Here is a 17790-nt window from a genome sequence, read left to right as displayed (position 1 = left end):
GGGGAAATATAAGTGAAGTGAATTAGTGAATTATATTTATATAGCGCTTTTTCTCTGGTGACTCAAAGCGCTTTAGTGAAACCCAATATCTAAGTTACATTTAAACCAGTGTGGGTGGCACTGGGAGCAGGTGGGTAAAATGTCTTGCCCAAGGACACAACGGCAGTGACTAGGATGGCGGAAGTGGGGATCGAACCTGGAACCCTTAAGTTGCTGGCACGGCCACTCTACCAACCGAGCTATACCGCCCCAGAAAGTAAGTTAAGTTAAAGTACCAATGATTGTCACACACACACTAGCTGTGGTGAAATTTGTCCTCTGCATTTGACCCATCCCCTTGATCATCCCCTGGGAGGTGAGGGGAGCAGTGAGCAGCAGCGGTGGCCACGCCCGGGATCATTTTTGGTGATTTAACCCCCAATTCCAACCCTTGATGCTGAGTGCCAAGCAGGGAGGTAATGGGTCCCATTTTTATAGTCTTTGGTATGACTCGGCCAGGGTTTGAACTCACAACCTATCGATCTCAGGGCCTCCATAGGAGTATAAGCGTGAGAAATGTCCAGTGTGGCGTGAGAAAGAATAAAATTGCGTGACTCTCACACTCAAAGCGTGAGGCTTGGCAGCCCTGACACTCGACACCATAGGAGGATACAATGGCTAACCGCTAACAGAAAGGTAGCGCTCCTCAATGTAAACAAATGCAATGGGTAGATTTACACAGACATTATAGTAGACATTGAAAGGGTAAAAGAAAACACATTTTTGGGTGTAATAATAGATGATAAAATGAACTGGAAATCTCATGTAAAAAATATACAACAAAGTAGCAAGAAACACGTCAATAATGAATAAAGCAAAATATGTTCTAGACCAAAAATCACTTCATATTCTCTACTGCTCACTAGTGTTACCATATTTGAGTTATTGTGCAGAAATATGGGGAAATAACTACAAATGTGCGCTTCATTCACTAACTGTGTTACCAAAAAGATCAGTTAGAATAATACATCATGTTGGATATAGAGAACATACATTATTTTTTAAATCACAATTATTGAAATTCAACGATTTGGTGCATTTGCAAACAGCTAAAATGATGTGCAAAGCAAACTATAATCTGCTACCCAAGAATGTTCAACAATTCTTCTCAACAAAAGAGGAGAAATATAACCTTAGAGGGAAATCTAATTTAAAACAATTGCATGCTCGTACACCACTTAAAACCTTTAGTATATCAATATGTGGAATTAAATGATGGAATGGATTAACCAAATAAATCAATCAAAACAGCAATATGATGAAGTTTAAGAGACTGTTCAAACTACAAGTGTTCACAAAGTACACAGAACAAGAATTATGATGAACATCTTCAACCCTTTTTTTTTTTTTGAGATAATAGATATTATTTGTTTACTTACTATGGTATATTTATTAAATATTTATTTAGACACTGTTCTGTTATCGAGAACAAGGAAATGGGATAAAATTGCTACGGTATATGAAAAGGGGTAGGATTAAATAAGATCTGCTTCTTCCTACTCCTTTTCGGACGTGCTGTAATGCAGTGGTTCTCAACCTTTTTTCAGTGATGTACCCCCTGTGAATTTTTTTTTTAATTCAAGTACCCCCTAGTTAGAGCAAAACATTTTTGGTTGAAAAAAAGAGATACAGAAGTCAAATACAGCACTATGTCATCAGTTTCTGATGTATTAAATTGTATTACAGTGCAAAATATTGCTCATTTGTAGTGGTCTTTCTTGAACTATTTGGGAAAAAAGAGGTTTTTATTTATATTTATAAAGGATTTTTTAATTGTTAATATTTTTGGAATATTTAAAAAAAATCTCACGTACCCCTTGGCATACCTTCAAGTATACCTGCGTATCCCCATTTGAGAACCACTGCTGTAATGAAACAACTGGAAATGTGTGATGTATTACATTGAATCGTGTGCATATTCGAAATAAACTGAAACTGAACTGAATGATACCAAGAGCCGCATATCGTCGATACTACACATTTTTTACAATCACAGAATCTTTTGTCATTTTTTACTGTTTATAAACCCAGCAAATATGTCCTTGGACACAGGAAAACTTTAAGCATGACCTATGTATGACCCTGTAACTACTTGGTATCGGATTGATACCTAAATGTGTGGTATCATCCAAAACTAATGTCAAGTATCCAAACAACAGAAGAATAAGTGATTATTACATTTTAACAGAAGTGTAGATAAAACCTGTTAAAAGAGAAAGTAAGCAGATATTAACAGTAAATGAACAAGTAGATTAGTAATTCATTTTCTACCACTTGTCCTTAATAATTTTGACAAAATAATAGGTAGATAAATGACACAATATGTTACGGCATATGTCAGCAGACTAATTAGGAGCCTTACTTACTACAAAAAAAACAAGTTGTCTAGTATGTTCACTATTTCATTTAAGGACACACTTGCAATAAGAAACATATATTTAATGTACCCTAAGATTTGTTGTTAAAAAAAAAGCCAATGATGCAATTTTTTATTTAGAAAAGTATTGTAAAGTACAGTAAAGTATCGGCATCATTTTAGTACTGGTACCAAAATATCAGTATCGGGACAATACTACTCTATGTATATGAACCATAACACTGTATAAAAAAGTAGGGGAAAAAGTAATGAAAGTTCCTCAGATTCCAAGTATAGATTAACCATGTAATTAATCTGTATTATTATTTAAGGACAAACTTGCAATAAGAAACGTATGTTTAATGAACCTTAAGATTTTTTGTTAAAAAAAAGCCAATAATGCAATTTTTTTGCAATCCTGTAACTACTTGGTTGTGGATTTACACCAAAATGTGTATTAGCACCCAAAACTAATGTAAAGTATCAAACAACAGAAGAATACGTGATTATTAGATTTTAACAGAAGTGTAGGTAGAACATGTTAAACGAGAAAGTAAGCAGATATTAACAGTAAATGAACAAGTAGATTAATAATACATTTCTTACCGATTGTCCCTCATAATTTTGATGAAATAATTGAATGGGAAATGACAATATGTTACTGCATATGTCAGCAGCTAAATTAGGAGCCTTTGCTTACTTACTAATAAAATAAAAGTTGTCTAATATGTTAACAATGTTATTTAATGCCAAAATTCTTCTTTGATTGCAATAAAAAAAACATGTTTACTGTATCATAAGATAAATGTTTCAAATAAATATAATAATGACACATATTTTGTAAAGTATCGAAAAACATTTTGGTTACCAAATAATTGGTAACCAAAATGGTAACCGTCGATCTCGAGAAAGAGATCTCCAGATGCTTAACCTCCTGCACCTCAGCCCCAAAGATGCAGTCCGCCCTTTTCCAACCAAGAACCATGACCTCAGATTTGAAAGTGTTGAGTTGCATCCCAGAGGCTGCGCACTCGGTTGCGATCTGCCCTGGCAAACGCTGGAGGCCACAGCTTGATGAGACCACCAGGACCACGTATAACATATTGATAGTAGTTAAAAGCCTACTGAAATGTGATTTTCTTATTTAAACGGGGATAGCAGGTCCATTCTATGTGTCATACTTGATCATTTTGCGATATTGCCATATTTTTGCTGAAAGGATTTAGTAGAGAACATCAACGATAAAGTTCGCAACTTTTGGTCGCTGATAAAAAAAGCCTTGCCTGTACCGGAAGTAGCAGACGATATGCGTGTGACGTCACAGGTTGTGGAGCTCCTCACATCTGCACATTGTTTACAATCATGGTCGCCAGCAGCGAGAGCGATTCGGACCGAGAAAGCGACAATTTTCCCATTAATTTGAGCGAGGATGAAATATTTGTGGATGAGGAAAGTGAGAGTGAAGGACTAGAGGGCACTGAGAGCAATTCAGATAGGGAAGATGCTGTGAGAGGCGGGTGGGACCTGATATTCAGCTGGGAATGACTAAAACAGTAAATAAACACGAGACATATATATACTCTATTAGCCACAACACAACCAGGCTTATATTTAATATGCCACAAATGAATCCCGCATAAGAAACATCTCCCCCCTCCCATCCATATAACCCGCCAATACAACTCAAACACCTGCACAACACACTCAATCCCACAGCCCAAAGTACCGTTCACCTCCCCAAAGTTCATACAGCACATATATTTCCCCAAAGTCCCCGAAGTTACGTACGTGACATGCACATAGTGGCACGCACATACGGGCAAGCGATCAAATGTTTGGAAGCCGCAGCTGCATACGTACTCACGGTACCGTGTCTGCGTATCCAACTCAAAGTCCTCCTGGTAAGAGTCTCTGTTGTCCCAGTTCTCCACAGGCCAATGGTACTGTCATCTTTCGGGAATGTAAACAATGAAACACTGGCTGTGTTATCCGGCACAACAGTCAGGGGGTGCATTCTATGGCGGGGGTGCGTTATCCAGCACAACACCTTTCGCAATACACCGCTTCCCACCTACAGCTTTCTTCTTTGCTGTCTCCATTGTTCATTGAACAAATTGCAAAAGACTCACCAACACAGATGTCCAGAATACTGTGGAATTTTGCGATGAAAACAGACGACTTAATAGCTGGCCACCATGCTGTCTCAAAATGTCCTCTACAATCCGTGACGTCACGCGCTGATGTCATCATACCGAGACGTTTTCAGCAGGATATTTTGCGCGAAATTTAAAATTGTACTTTAGTAAGCTAACCCGGCTGTATTGGCATGTGTTGCAATGTAAAGATTTCCTCATTGATATATAAACTATCAGACTGCATGGTCGGTAGTAGTGGGTTTCAGTAGGCCTTTAAGTTAAGTTAAATAATGTAATATGGCATGCAAACTCCTTAATTCATGCCTATGTTCTTTACCCTGCAAGAATAAACAAAAACACCTGTCACAAAACATTTTTTTTTCGGTTTTGTGTTGTATACTTCCTCTGTTTGGGGTTTGTTTACGTTTTCTGCCCTCCTTCCTCCCTTGTTTGCCACTTCCTGTGGGAGCGCTGATTCCTCACCTGTCTCCCGTCTCATGGGTTTATTTTATTTTTATTTACAGCTCGCGTGCTAGGCGGGACTGGTTCATTGTACTATGTTTCTGCTGGACTTGTTACATTGCTGCCTCTATGTGCTTTGCAATATCTTTTTGCTCTCTAATAAAAAGGATTAGAAGCTCTTACACAAATGTATCTTATTAGTCTAGACCTGTGTACTCAGCACACAGGTGTGACCATAGCCTAGTGCGGGGGTCAGCAACACCCACATGCAGCTCTTTAGCTGGTGGCTCCATGGAGCTTTTTTCGAAAATGTATGGAAATGGAAAAAAAATGGGGTGAAAAATATGGTTTTTTTTTTGTAATATTGTTTCTGCAGGAGGACAAACACGACACAAACCTTCCTAATTGTTAGAAATCCCACTGTTTGATATGTTTGTGTTTATGCTTCACTGATGAGACTATTTGGTGAACTTCCTTTTGTCCTACTAATATCAGCGGCCCTTGAACTCACCATTGTGTGGACTGTGACTCAACAGTTTGTTTACATGTCCGACTTTCCCTGACGATGCCAAAGAAAGACATGTTTTATGCCACTCCTTCTTTGTCTCATTTTGTCCACCAAACGTTTTATACTGTGCGTGAATGCACAAATGTGAGCTTTGTTGATCTTATTGACTTGTTGGAGTGCTAATCAGGCATATTTGGTCAGTGCATAACTGCAAGCTAATCGATGCTAACATGCTATTTAGGCTAGCTGTATGTACATATTGCATCATTATGCCTCTTTCCTTTAATTATGTCCTCTGTGTATTTAGTGTATGTGTCCAAGTTTCATTAGACATCATCTGGATGGAATATTGGCTGCATGTCCAATAGTTGTTTGTGTGCCATGTTGTTCCAGACCACAGCAAATGTTACCCAGCTTGCAAATATTGTAATACATCCATTTGAAGAAGACAGCCTGCTGTTTCCTTTAACTTGGACACACACATCTATACCTTTGGCCATTCTAAGACAGTCATTTCCAGGAGTTATCTCACCCTCTGAAAATTTTTACTAATGTTTTCCAATGTTGTACACATTGTGCCATCCATTGTCATAACATTGTCAATTTGATAGTAGGCTAATATAGCTAATTAGACAATTGCATCATGTGTTGCCTTCATTATAACACTTACATAAGACTTTTCATTTTTTGCTGCTCCAGAGAGATCACTTTTTTGTATTTGTGGTCCAATATGACTCTTTCAACATTTTTGTGTTGCCGACCCCTGGCCTAGTGTAAGGGTCTAGCCCAGGGGTGTCAAACTCATTTTAGCTCAGGGGCCACATGGAGGGAAATATATTGCCAAATTGGCCAGACTGGTAAAATCATGGCATGATAACCTAAAAATAAAGACAACTTTAGATTGTTTTCTTTGTTTGAAAATAGAACAAGCACATTCGGTAAATGTACAAATTATGTTTGTTTTTTTTACATATACATGTTGCGGTGAATATTATTCCATCTTCATTTGTTGTTGTTGATAATTTATGAATACATGATGTGATAATGTTCATCATAATAGGTGGAAATGAGTTTGGAAGAGTTTTAAAATGCTCCCATTGGTTAACATGTTTAATCTATCAGACAATGAAATTAATAAAAATATGTGTTATTAGTGTCATTTACTCATTTTCCTCAACTGAAGTACAAACATCATGTGGTTTATTATGTACATATACCTGTGAATTTAGACTAATTTCATTCATCACACATGAAGTTAGAAGAGGATACATTTTATTTCAGCATATTTATGTGCGCCCAGAAAATGTGTCCCCATGCCGTCATAAGTCCAACAGGAAATGGACGGATTATTCAACGCATTTATTTGGGTGTAAATGTCACAGGTTGTATTACCAACAACATCGTTGACAATATGGCATGAAAGTAACTCTCCACATTAATAAAGTATTTCTGATTCTGATTCTGATTTTGATTCTAAAGTTAAAGTACCGATGGTTGTCATACACACACTAGGTGTGGCCAAATTATTATCTGCATTTGACCCATCACCCTTGATCACCCCCTGGGAGGTGAAGGGAGCAGTGAGCAGCAGCAGTGGCCGTGCACAGGAATCATTTTTGGTGATTCAACCCCCAATTCCAACCCTTGATGCTGAGTGCCAAGCATTAAGGTAATGGGTCCCATGTTTATAGTCTTTGGTATGACTCAGCCGGGGTTTGAACTCATGAACTACCGATCTCAGGGCGGACACTCTAACCACTAGGCCAATGAGTCATGGCCTAGGCGGTACTGCATGAAAAAGCGACATCAGTGTGTAAAGGATATCACCACATGAGCTCAGGAACACTTCAGAAAAGAATTGCTATTGCATTTCAATTCAATTCATTGGACACATTTGGAACAGCAATTATTTTCATTTAAAAAAATGACTGCTCATTTTTTGCACTTAGCAAACTTATTTCACGGGCCGAAAAATACCTGTTTGCGGGCCTGATCCGGCCCACGGGCCATACGTTTAAAACCCCGGTCTAGCCCCTGATCCCGTTCCGCTCTGGACTGGAACATGGGTCCTGTTGAATGAGCGTTGAGCGTGCAAGGCACCGAGATAAAAGTCCCAGCAAGCTCTTAAGGTTTTAGGCACTGGAATCTGCTTACAAACACATGCACCTACTGACCTGGAACAAACATCCATCCATCCATTTGCTACCGCTTGTCCCTTGTGGGGTTGCGGGGGATGCTGGAGCCTAACTCAGCTGCATTCGGGCGGAAGGCGGGGTACACCCTGGACAAGTCACCACCTCATCACAGGGCCAACACAGATAGACAGACAACATTCACACTCACATTCCACACACTAGGGCATACTTGCCAACCTTGAGACCTCCGATTTCGGGAGGTGGGGGGCGGGGAGGGGGCGTGGTTGGGGGCGTGGTTAAGAGGGGAGGAGTATATTTACAGCTGGGATTCACCAAGTCAAGTATTTCATATATATATATATATATATGTATATATATATATAAGAAATACTAAGTCAAGTATTTCATATGTATATATATATATATATATATATATATATATATATGTATATATATATATATATATATAAATAAAAGAATAACCTGAATGTCAGTGTTCATTTATTTACACATATACACACACATAACACTCATCTACTCATTGTTGAGTTAAGAGTTTAATTGTCCATCCTTGTTCTATTTGTCACTATTTTTCTAACCATGCTGAACGCACTCTCTGATGATGCATTGCTGTGTGGCACGCAAAAAGTGCTTTCATCAAATGCACTAGATGGCAGTATTGTCCTGTTTAAGAGTGTCACAACATTGCTGTTTACGGCAGACAAACTGCTTTACGGTAGACGAAAAGTGACTGCTGTTGTTGTGTGTTGTTGTGTGTTGTTACCGCGTTGGAAGGACGTTAATGAAACTGCCTAACAATAAACCCACATAAGAAACCAATAACTCGCCCTCCATCATTCTACAGTTATAACGTGATTGGGCAGGTACGCTGTTTATATTGTGTGCCTGAATTTCAGGAGATTTTCGGGAGAAAATTTGTCCCGGGAGGTTTTCGGGAGAGGCGCTGAATTTCGGGAGTCTCCCGGAAAATCCGGGAGGGTTGGCAAGTATGCAATAGGGCCAACAAAAAAAAAACGACTCTGCACAGGACGCACGACTATTTTCTCATTCTCTTTTTTTTTTTTTGCAGTATTTTCAGGAAAGCACAGCAGCGGCAAACACGAACCCCCCGCGGTTAAGACGTGAAGAATGGGAAGGCGATTATAAAAAGTGTTTCCTTGGCATGAATTACAACTAATCAAATCTCCCACCTCTAATTCCCCTTAAAAGCAGCGCTGTCCACGACGCATGCACCGTAATGGATGAGGGGAGGAGAACGCTCCCCGGCACAACCGCTCTCGCCGGCTGGGAGGAAATTGATGTCCTTGTCTGGAAGATGCAGCGTCGGAAGGTGTGCAAATGTGCGCTGAATAAAAATAAACTGGAGGATGGGGGAAGCGTCCCTCTATCTTCCTACGTGGGGGGAAAAAAAAGGTTACTGAGGCCCACGCTGCTTTCATGAAGAATGGCACCTTGTAATTTTTTTTTTTTTTTTTATGTTTTGGACCACTTATAAGCCTACCGACGCTGTAAATTATTAATAAGGCTGAGACGAAGTACCGGGGGATTTTCACAAAATATAGCCATGACAAGCCTGCTGGGATCCTGGTCAATTGCAGAAGAAATACGGCGAAGGTGACAAAAACAACAGCATGTCAAAATCACTCATTTTTAGTGTGAAGAAGAGCCGCGGTAAAATTCCATGTGCCTCACTATTTTTACTTGTTATCAACGTCAAGAAAGAGAGATGTGTTGTTTCTACACTTTGGGGTGAACTCCCTTTAACATTTTTTTTTCATGAGAAAGAATGTCCAAATGAGAAATGAATCACGGCGTGGCGCAGTGGAAGAATGGCCGTGCGCGACCCGAGGGTCCCTGGTTGAATCCCCACCTAGTACCAACCTCGTCATGTCCGTTGTGTCCTGAGCAAGACACTTCACCCTTGCTCCTGATGGGTGCTGGTTAGCGCCTTGCATGGCAGCTCCCTCCATCAGTGTGTGAATGTGTGTGTGAATGGGTAAATGTGGAAGTAGTGTCAAAGCGCTTTGAGTACCTTGAAGGTAGAAAAGCGCTATACAAGTACAACCCATTTATTTACCTTCACATTACATCATTAAAGTAAATAATTTGTGTTTTCCTGCTTTCTCATTTTAGTTTTAATAGTGGCTAACTTATTTGTACACCTGTTTTTACCCTGAGGCAGATTATTATTAAGGTTTTCATCATTTAAAATGGTTTATTTCTGCAGCCTGCTGAGAACCAGCGTCCTTTAGAGTGGACATTTGTCCGTCATTTCCCAAATTTAGATTTAACTGCAGAGTGTGCACACTTTCCTGAAGTGAACTTCTTTAGCAGCACTTTTTAAAGTGCCGTCATAGTGATGCTAGCGTTTTAAGTTTGATGTGTTGATACACAATATTTTTTTCCACGTATGTGGAATTAAATTATGGAATGGATTAAGCAAATAAATCAAAAAAGCACCAATATGATTCAGTTCAAGAGACTGTTTAAACTACAAGTACACAGAACAAGAATTATGAATGTCTTGAACCCTTTTTTTTAATTTTTTGTTTTTTTTAAATAAAGATTATTTATGTATTTAATATTTGTTTACTTACAATGGTGTATTATTTATGTATTATTTATTTATTCACTGTTATGTTACAGATTAAGGACTCCAATTTAAGGTGCAGTAGTGGAAACAAATGTGGAATACAAATAAATCACATAAGTAATAAAGATAAAAAAATAAGAATTGAAATAAACAGACTACTATCCAATAAAAATAATAAGCAATCCTGTACAATATACAAAACAATATACAAAAAAACTGTACAATATACAAAACAAAACAAGAGTACTGTAGGGATTCACCTCATTATATTATTATGCAATTGTCTATGCATGTGTTTATGATATGTTTTTTTTGCATACATCAGATTAGATTTTGCAGTAAAAAAAACAACCTGGCAGCTCAGTCGCTACAATTTTACTGTTGAAATTCTGATTGTTTTTACAGCATATTACAGTAATTCGAAAGACTGTGGCATCGTTTTGTTTTTTGGGGGGTAAAATTCTGGCAACTGAGCTAACCGTACAATCTATGGTAATTTTTACAGTGTGCACATTGATGGAATATTGCTTTAAAATTAAAAGTCCAGCAGATATTTAATGATATTATAATTTTTTTAACCAACACAAAGTTTGAAATGTATGATCGTGGCCTTGTGAGATCGGTAGGTGGCGAGTTAAAACCCCGGCCGAGTCATACCAAAGACTACAAAAATGGGACCCATTACCTCCCTGCTTGGCACTCAGCATCAAGGGTTGGAATTGGGGGTTAAATCACCAAAAAATATTCCCGAGCGCGGCCACCGCTGCTGTTCACTGCTCCCCTCACCTCCCAGGGGGTGAATAAGAGGATGGGTCAAGTGCAGAGGGTAATTTCACCACACCTTGTGTGCGTGTGACTATCAGTGGTACTTCAACTTTAACTTTAATTGTTGCATTATGAGATACTATTAAAGTTTAAAATATTTGCAATACTTGTATTTTTTCTGTCAAATTGCAAATATGTAGGAAAAGATAAAGAACTATTGATTCATATTTATTTAAGGCTTTTGCTGGCCAATTTAAATGCCAGTTTGCCCCCGGGCCTTAAGTTTGACACCTGTGTTTTACAGTTTTCAATATTTTGTGTTGTTATAATATTTTGTTGATACTATTTCTACACTTGTAGTTAAAATGTGGCAGTTTTAGCCAGGGAATGATCATTTTGAGTATTTGTATATACTGCAGTGACTTGAAAAACAAACTTAACAGTTGGGTTGGAACAATGGAAATAAAAGACATCCCTTAAGTCCAACCTCAATAAAAATGCAAGTAATTATCTGCTGATATAATAAACTATCCGCCAAAACTGTTTACTCTGTTGCCAACAATCCTGCAGACGTTGAAGCCTATGCGAAATAGAACGGCTGTATTAGGAATAAGGGCTTTGTGGATGATATGATACAAGTAATTATCGCTCCTCAGTGCCAACCAGTGCTTGACAATACCGAATGCAGTGGTGAGCATCATCGAGATCTCCTGTAATGAATCCCTCGGCTGAAAGATATGCTGAGGTTTGAGAGTGAAAGCCGCAGTGTGCACACAGCCATAAATTACATACCCCTCACTACTGCTTTTTTATAACAAGTTTAAAGAGATACATACAGAGAGTGCAGTAGCTAAAGCTTACATGTAGACTCTTTAGTCAAGCCTCCACGGACAGGGAAAGAACAACACACCAAAGGTTTTGTGGTAACAGTATTGCATTGGATTGCATTTGATTGTTTGCCTCTACTTGTGCCAACACCCCTGGTCTTATCACAAAATGTTGTCACGATGAATAGTTTTTTAAATCCCAGCTGGCAGCGTTCCACCCTTCTCCCTACCCCACTGTTAACTCCGAGAATATCCCAGAGAATAGCTTCATACTAGTTCATGGTGTGTACTGGACAGTGTTGGCAATAACGGCGTTAGAGTACCATTTTTTTCAGTAACGAGGAATCTAATTAATCACTGTTCCGATTTCAAAAGGCCACGGCCCCCTGACACCCCTTCTCAACTGTCTATGCGACGTCAAGGCTTGGTTAGCCCAGAATTGGTTAATAATGAATGAGGGAAAAACGGAAATTTTAGTTTTTGGTCTTTGACTTGGGACCATTGCAAAGTGATGTGCGGCCCAAAGTCACCGGCCTTGGAGTGACTATAGACAGTGATTTTAAACTTGACAAACAAGTCAACGGCGTTTTAAAATCGTGTTTTTATCAACTTTGTTTTTTAGCAAAAGTAAAACTGTTTTTATCTTTTAACCTTTTTAAACAAGTCGTGCATGCTATTATTTCAATTGGCCTGGACTACTGCAATGCACTTTATGCTGGCATTGGCCAAAAAGCTCTCTCCCGGTTGCAGTTAGTCCAGAACACGGCAGCAGGACTTTTAACAGGGGCCAGGAAACGCGAGCATATAACCCCAATTGTTGACCCCCTGTTCATTTTAAAATTGATTTTAAAATGTTGCTGTTTGGTTTTAAAGCTTTGCATGGACTGGCACCTCATTATATCTCGGACATGGTCCAAATTTGCACTCCTATGCGCGCTCTGAGGTCCAAGAGCCAGCTCCAGCTCGTGGTGCCCAAGACCAGACTTAAAACCAGGTGAGACAGGGCCTTCTCTGTGGTCGGCCCTAAGCTCTGGAACATTCTGCCCCTCCATGTTCCAACTGCTCCCACAGTGGAGTTTTTAAGTCTCGTCTTAAGACCCACTTTTATTCTCTGACTTTTAACACTACGTGAGTTGTGTGGTCCTCTGTGATTTTACATTTGTATTTATATTTATTGTTTTAATTGGTATTACCCTTTAAAATGGTTTTTAATCATATTTATTTTTATATTGTTTTTATATGTATTTATTTTGTTTTTATTCAGTCATTGGTGGAGCTAAGGATAGTATTTTAATCTTTATTTTAAAATGTGTGTGCAACACTCTGGAAACATTTATGTTGTTTAGATGTGCTATATAAATAAAGTGGATTGGATTGATTCCCATCGTTGCCCTGAGTGAGATTGCGAAGCGGCTCGTTGCTACAGTTCGGATGAATGAAGCGCAAAGTGTCAGGTTTCGGCCACGCATCAGTTGCCTGGAGAGAGAGCAGGGGCGGGGGGGAGATGAGGCCGTTGTGAATGCGCTGATGATGATCGGCTGGGAGGGCAAATCATGGCCTGCTCAAGCTGTCTCTCAGCACGCTCTGACTGACACACAACAAGGCCGCGATAATTGCGACGATCGGAGCCAGGGAAATTCAAAGGTAGTGTTCTCAGGTCCCTTCTCCACTAAGCCGGCTAACATTATCCAGGGTAAATCGCACCTAACCTTATCCTTGTCCACACACACACAATGGTCATTTAAGACCACCCTCCTCCGGCAACGCGACTTAGTACGCATGCGCGGGAAAATGTGCACGTCATAGTCACCTCCGGTAATGCTTTGTGTGCAACTAAATGTATCTTATCTGAACAACATCTAGATATCTGGTCAGCTCACTCGTTTGCCTTCACCTTCATTGTCCATTCGTTTTTGGTGACTTTATATACTCTGGACCTAGACGCTGAGTCCCCGAGACATACATGGCAGACAATAACTGACACAGTCTGCTTTGCCAGTCCAAAAGAATTCACCATTTTCCGTAGTCTTCCCTCGACGGCCAGGTAATACAAACCACACGCTACCTTTTTTATCACATCCACGGGAACCTACATTGTCGTTGTCTCTCCTTCGACAAAAAGACAAACTTTTTCGGTAAGTAGCCTCACAGCTGACCCGGACATTCGAAAGTTCTCTTGCCGTCTGAGAAGTGTTGTATCCGAAATAGCTGCAACTGCTTTCTCTTAAGGTATTCATGTGTGATTTCCTCAAGTATCTGTACATGTAAAGAATGGGGAAACGGGCAATGGGCATATCTGGCTTCATGGTGTGCTAACAATAACTTGGTTCTTAACACTAACAAAACCAAATAACTAATTGTAGACTTCCGCAGGAAAGGGCAGAACAAACACCCTCCACTTTTAATTAATAACAATCTCTTAGAAAGGGTCAAGCATTTCAAATTCTTAGGGGTGAACATAACAGAAGATCTATGCTGAGACATTAACACTGCTTCTACAGTCGGAAAGGCCCAACAACGTCTTTTTTTTTGAGGAAACTAAAATGCGCAAACATTCTGCAGAAATCAATGGTAAACTTTTACAACTGTGCCATCAGCAGTGTCCTCACTTATGGATTTTTAGTGTGGTTTGCTAGCTGCACTAAAGCGAACCAACAGGCCCTCCAGCGAGTGGTTAAAGCGGCGGGGAAAATTACAAGGACGATACTCCCAGAGATGAGTGCCATGTACACAACTCACTGCCACTGCCTAAAGCGAGTACACAACATCCTGAAGGACAGATACCACCCAGCACATGGCCTCTTCAACCTGCTACCCTCTGGAAGGAGGTATAGATCGATTCGCGCCAGGACCACCAGAATGTCTCACAGTCTGTATCCCCAGGCTGTGAGACTGCTAAATGAACAGCCTGCCCCTTTGCTACCCCGGACCATCTTATTACCTCACTCTTCACCACCTCAATAGTTGTGTTCTGGACATTGCATTGCTGCAACATCAACGTAACACCCATCAGACATCTGACTGTTCCCACCCCTACGTCCCTCTAATCGAGATCTTCCTGACAATGCTAAAATGTAAACTATTGTCAACCTAACACTTAAGTGTTACTATGACAATGACAATAAAGGAATTGATTGATTGATTGATTGATTGATTGGTTGACTCCCCTCCATCTTTTTAGTGTTTACCTCCGAGTGGAAACAGGTTCTTATGAAGCTGGCTGCGGCGCTTTCTTTCCAACGTCACTTCCTGTGTGGGGCGAGATCTTTCTGGCGTCACTTCCTCTCCGAACTCAGTTTGTAAACGATCGATGAGTCCATACAAATCTAAGAGCCGGAGATTTAAGAAATACACGGCCTACTTACCCATGTAAAAAATTATCCAAGGAGGGTTACCTTAAAAGATGGTTTAGTGTGGCTGACACAATGCTTAGGCTAAATAATTATTTGTTTAATGAGTTATCCGAATAAGTGTAGACATAGCCTCAAACTGGAAGTACCAGCACTACTTTTCTCTCGTTGAAATTAAAGGCAACATTAGGTGCGTTTCCATTACCCATAGAAATACGCCAAAACTAAGTATCGCAATAAGAAAATTATAATGGAAACACCCATTATTTCGAAAAACCTCTCAAATATCACAAAAACATTTGTGTGCTCTCATGAGGTGGTTTTTCAGACATTTCGATATTGAAGTGTTTCGCCAAAGCATGATTGTTACGTTCCACGTAGTGGTGTTTTGTTTGTGTTTCTTCCCTTATTTTTTCTACAGCTCACACTCTCATTCACTGCCTCTGCTGCCAATCAACCGGTTCCTGTTCCCAGCTGCTCCTCATTTCACCTGTTCATCAGCCAGCCTATCCCGGTCCACCATTCATCCTCCCGTCCTGCTTAAAACCACCTGCTCACCACTGGATCAGGTTGATTATTTTTCTGCCATGCTGTGTTGTAGCCTTGATAGACTCTACTTGATTTTGCTATTGTCAGATCTACTTTGTCTTTGACGCTACTTTGTTTTTGTACCCATTTTTGTTAAGCTCTTTGCTAGAGCCACCCACTCTTTACTAGTGCCACCCGTTTTATGTTGCATTCTCCTATGATCCCTAGACTCAGAGCCATCTGGGAACGTAACAATGATGGAATCACTTTTTTTGCGTTTAGTCACTTAAACACCGAACCACCGGCACCAATTCAGGACAACTAGGGCAGGTCAGGGGGAGCGACGGGGAACCGCCACAGAGGACCATTACGTGGCTCCCTTAACCGGGAATAGAGCCGACCCACAGGCTCGGAGAAATCCAATTGCCTGAACAATGTCAAGGGGGCCGGAATTTTCCGATCGGTCGGCCGGGGGGTGCGGGGTGGGGGGGCTGTCTTGTGGGTCCCTCAGCGGGAGGCTGACCTGAAGACTCGGAGAGACCCACATGCCCGAAGAGGGCCGTAAAGAAGTTGCCTTTGTCTTCTATTGACATCACGGCAATGGTGGCTGAAATATATTCCTCAAAGTGGAGTCTCGCAGATGACGCAAAACAGCCTTTAATGGGAACACCTACAAGTCGCAAATATACTTTGTCGAAATTTTTGAAATATTGCTTTTATTTTGCGAAAAACTGCAATGGAAACACAGCTAATGTTTATGTAACATGCACGCTATGTCAGGAATTGGTTTTTAATCCACGTTTGCCTTAAGCAACTCGAATTGCACCTCGCATCAAGACATGCCAACATGACACTTGTTGCTGATGCTAACCCAACCCCAAGCCCAGATGCAGCCATTGTTTTAAATCAGATTAATCATGATTAATCACAGTTGATTTCTCGCAGTTAGCGTTGTGTACCAGGGGTTAGTGCGTGTGCCTCAGAATAAGAACGCTCTGGGTTTGATTCCCGGGTTCGGGGTATTTCTGTGTGGAGTTTGCATGTTCTCAACGTGACTGCATAGATTCTCTCCGGGTACTCCGGCTTCCTCCCACCTCCAAAGACATGCACCTGGGGATAGGTTGATTGGCAACACTAAATTGGCCCTAGTGTGTGAATGATGTCTGTCTATCTGTGTTGGCCCTGCGATGAGGTGGCGACTTGTCCAGCGTGTACCCAGCCTTCCAGGAACGCTTTTATAAGTTTTAATTGAATGCATGTCATTTATTTACACCAAACTTGCTAACAGTTTTATCTAAAGTTCTTACAGGCTGTATTTTGGCATGCAGGTGCAGATAATTGCACTACTGAAAGCCCAAATGTTCCTTTGTGTCGTTTTATTCAAGTTAAAGGTTTTTGGTGCCGTTTTGGGTTCTGTACTTTCAATATTTATTGTAGGTGACTTTAAGGAATATTTATTTGTATACATTTTTATTTAAATGCTAAATGTTCAAAAATACGATATATGTGTATTTATTTTCAATCGGTGAATGTGAACAACTCTGGCATTAAAGATGTTATGGTAAATGGTAAATGGTAAATGGGTCGTACTTGTATAGCGCTTTACTACCTTTTTTTAAGGAACTCAAAGCGCTTTGACACTATTTTCCACATTCACCCATTCACACACATACACTCACACATTCACACACTGATGGCGGGAGCTGCCATGCACGGCGCTAACCAGTCCCATCAGGAGCAAGGGTGAAGTGTCTTGCTCAAGGACACAACGGACGTGACTAGGATGGTAGAAGGTGGGGATTGAACCAGTAACCCTCAGATTGCTGGCACGGCCACTCTCCCAACTTCGCCACGCCGTCCCCTTTGGAACATAATAGCGTATAAAATAACGAAATTAAAACGAAATTAAAAATACCGTCTCAGTTACTTTACCAAGTTACTTTACCTGATAATTGCTCCAGATAAAAAGATCCGCCTGATCAAGAACTCCCTTGGTGCTCTGGGTGCATCTGTTAAAAGCATGCTCAGAAACCTTGGGGTTGAGTTTGATCAGTCCATGTCTTTGGAGGGT

General features: G+C 40.3%; 1 protein-coding gene across 3 annotated transcripts in view; it reads right to left on the bottom strand.

Annotated features, from left to right (window-relative positions):
* The window catches only part of grik4 (glutamate receptor, ionotropic, kainate 4), a 1016493-nt gene that overhangs the window by 517894 nt on the left and 480809 nt on the right, over positions 1 to 17790 (bottom strand). The gene's annotated exons all lie outside the window — the stretch shown is intronic.

The sequence above is a fragment of the Nerophis lumbriciformis genome, linkage group LG17 (genome assembly GCF_033978685.3).
Source record: "Nerophis lumbriciformis linkage group LG17, RoL_Nlum_v2.1, whole genome shotgun sequence".
NCBI lineage: Eukaryota > Metazoa > Chordata > Actinopteri > Syngnathiformes > Syngnathidae > Nerophis > Nerophis lumbriciformis.
The sequence above is the reverse complement of the archived record's forward strand: the minus strand, read 5'-3'. Positions and strand labels throughout refer to the sequence as shown.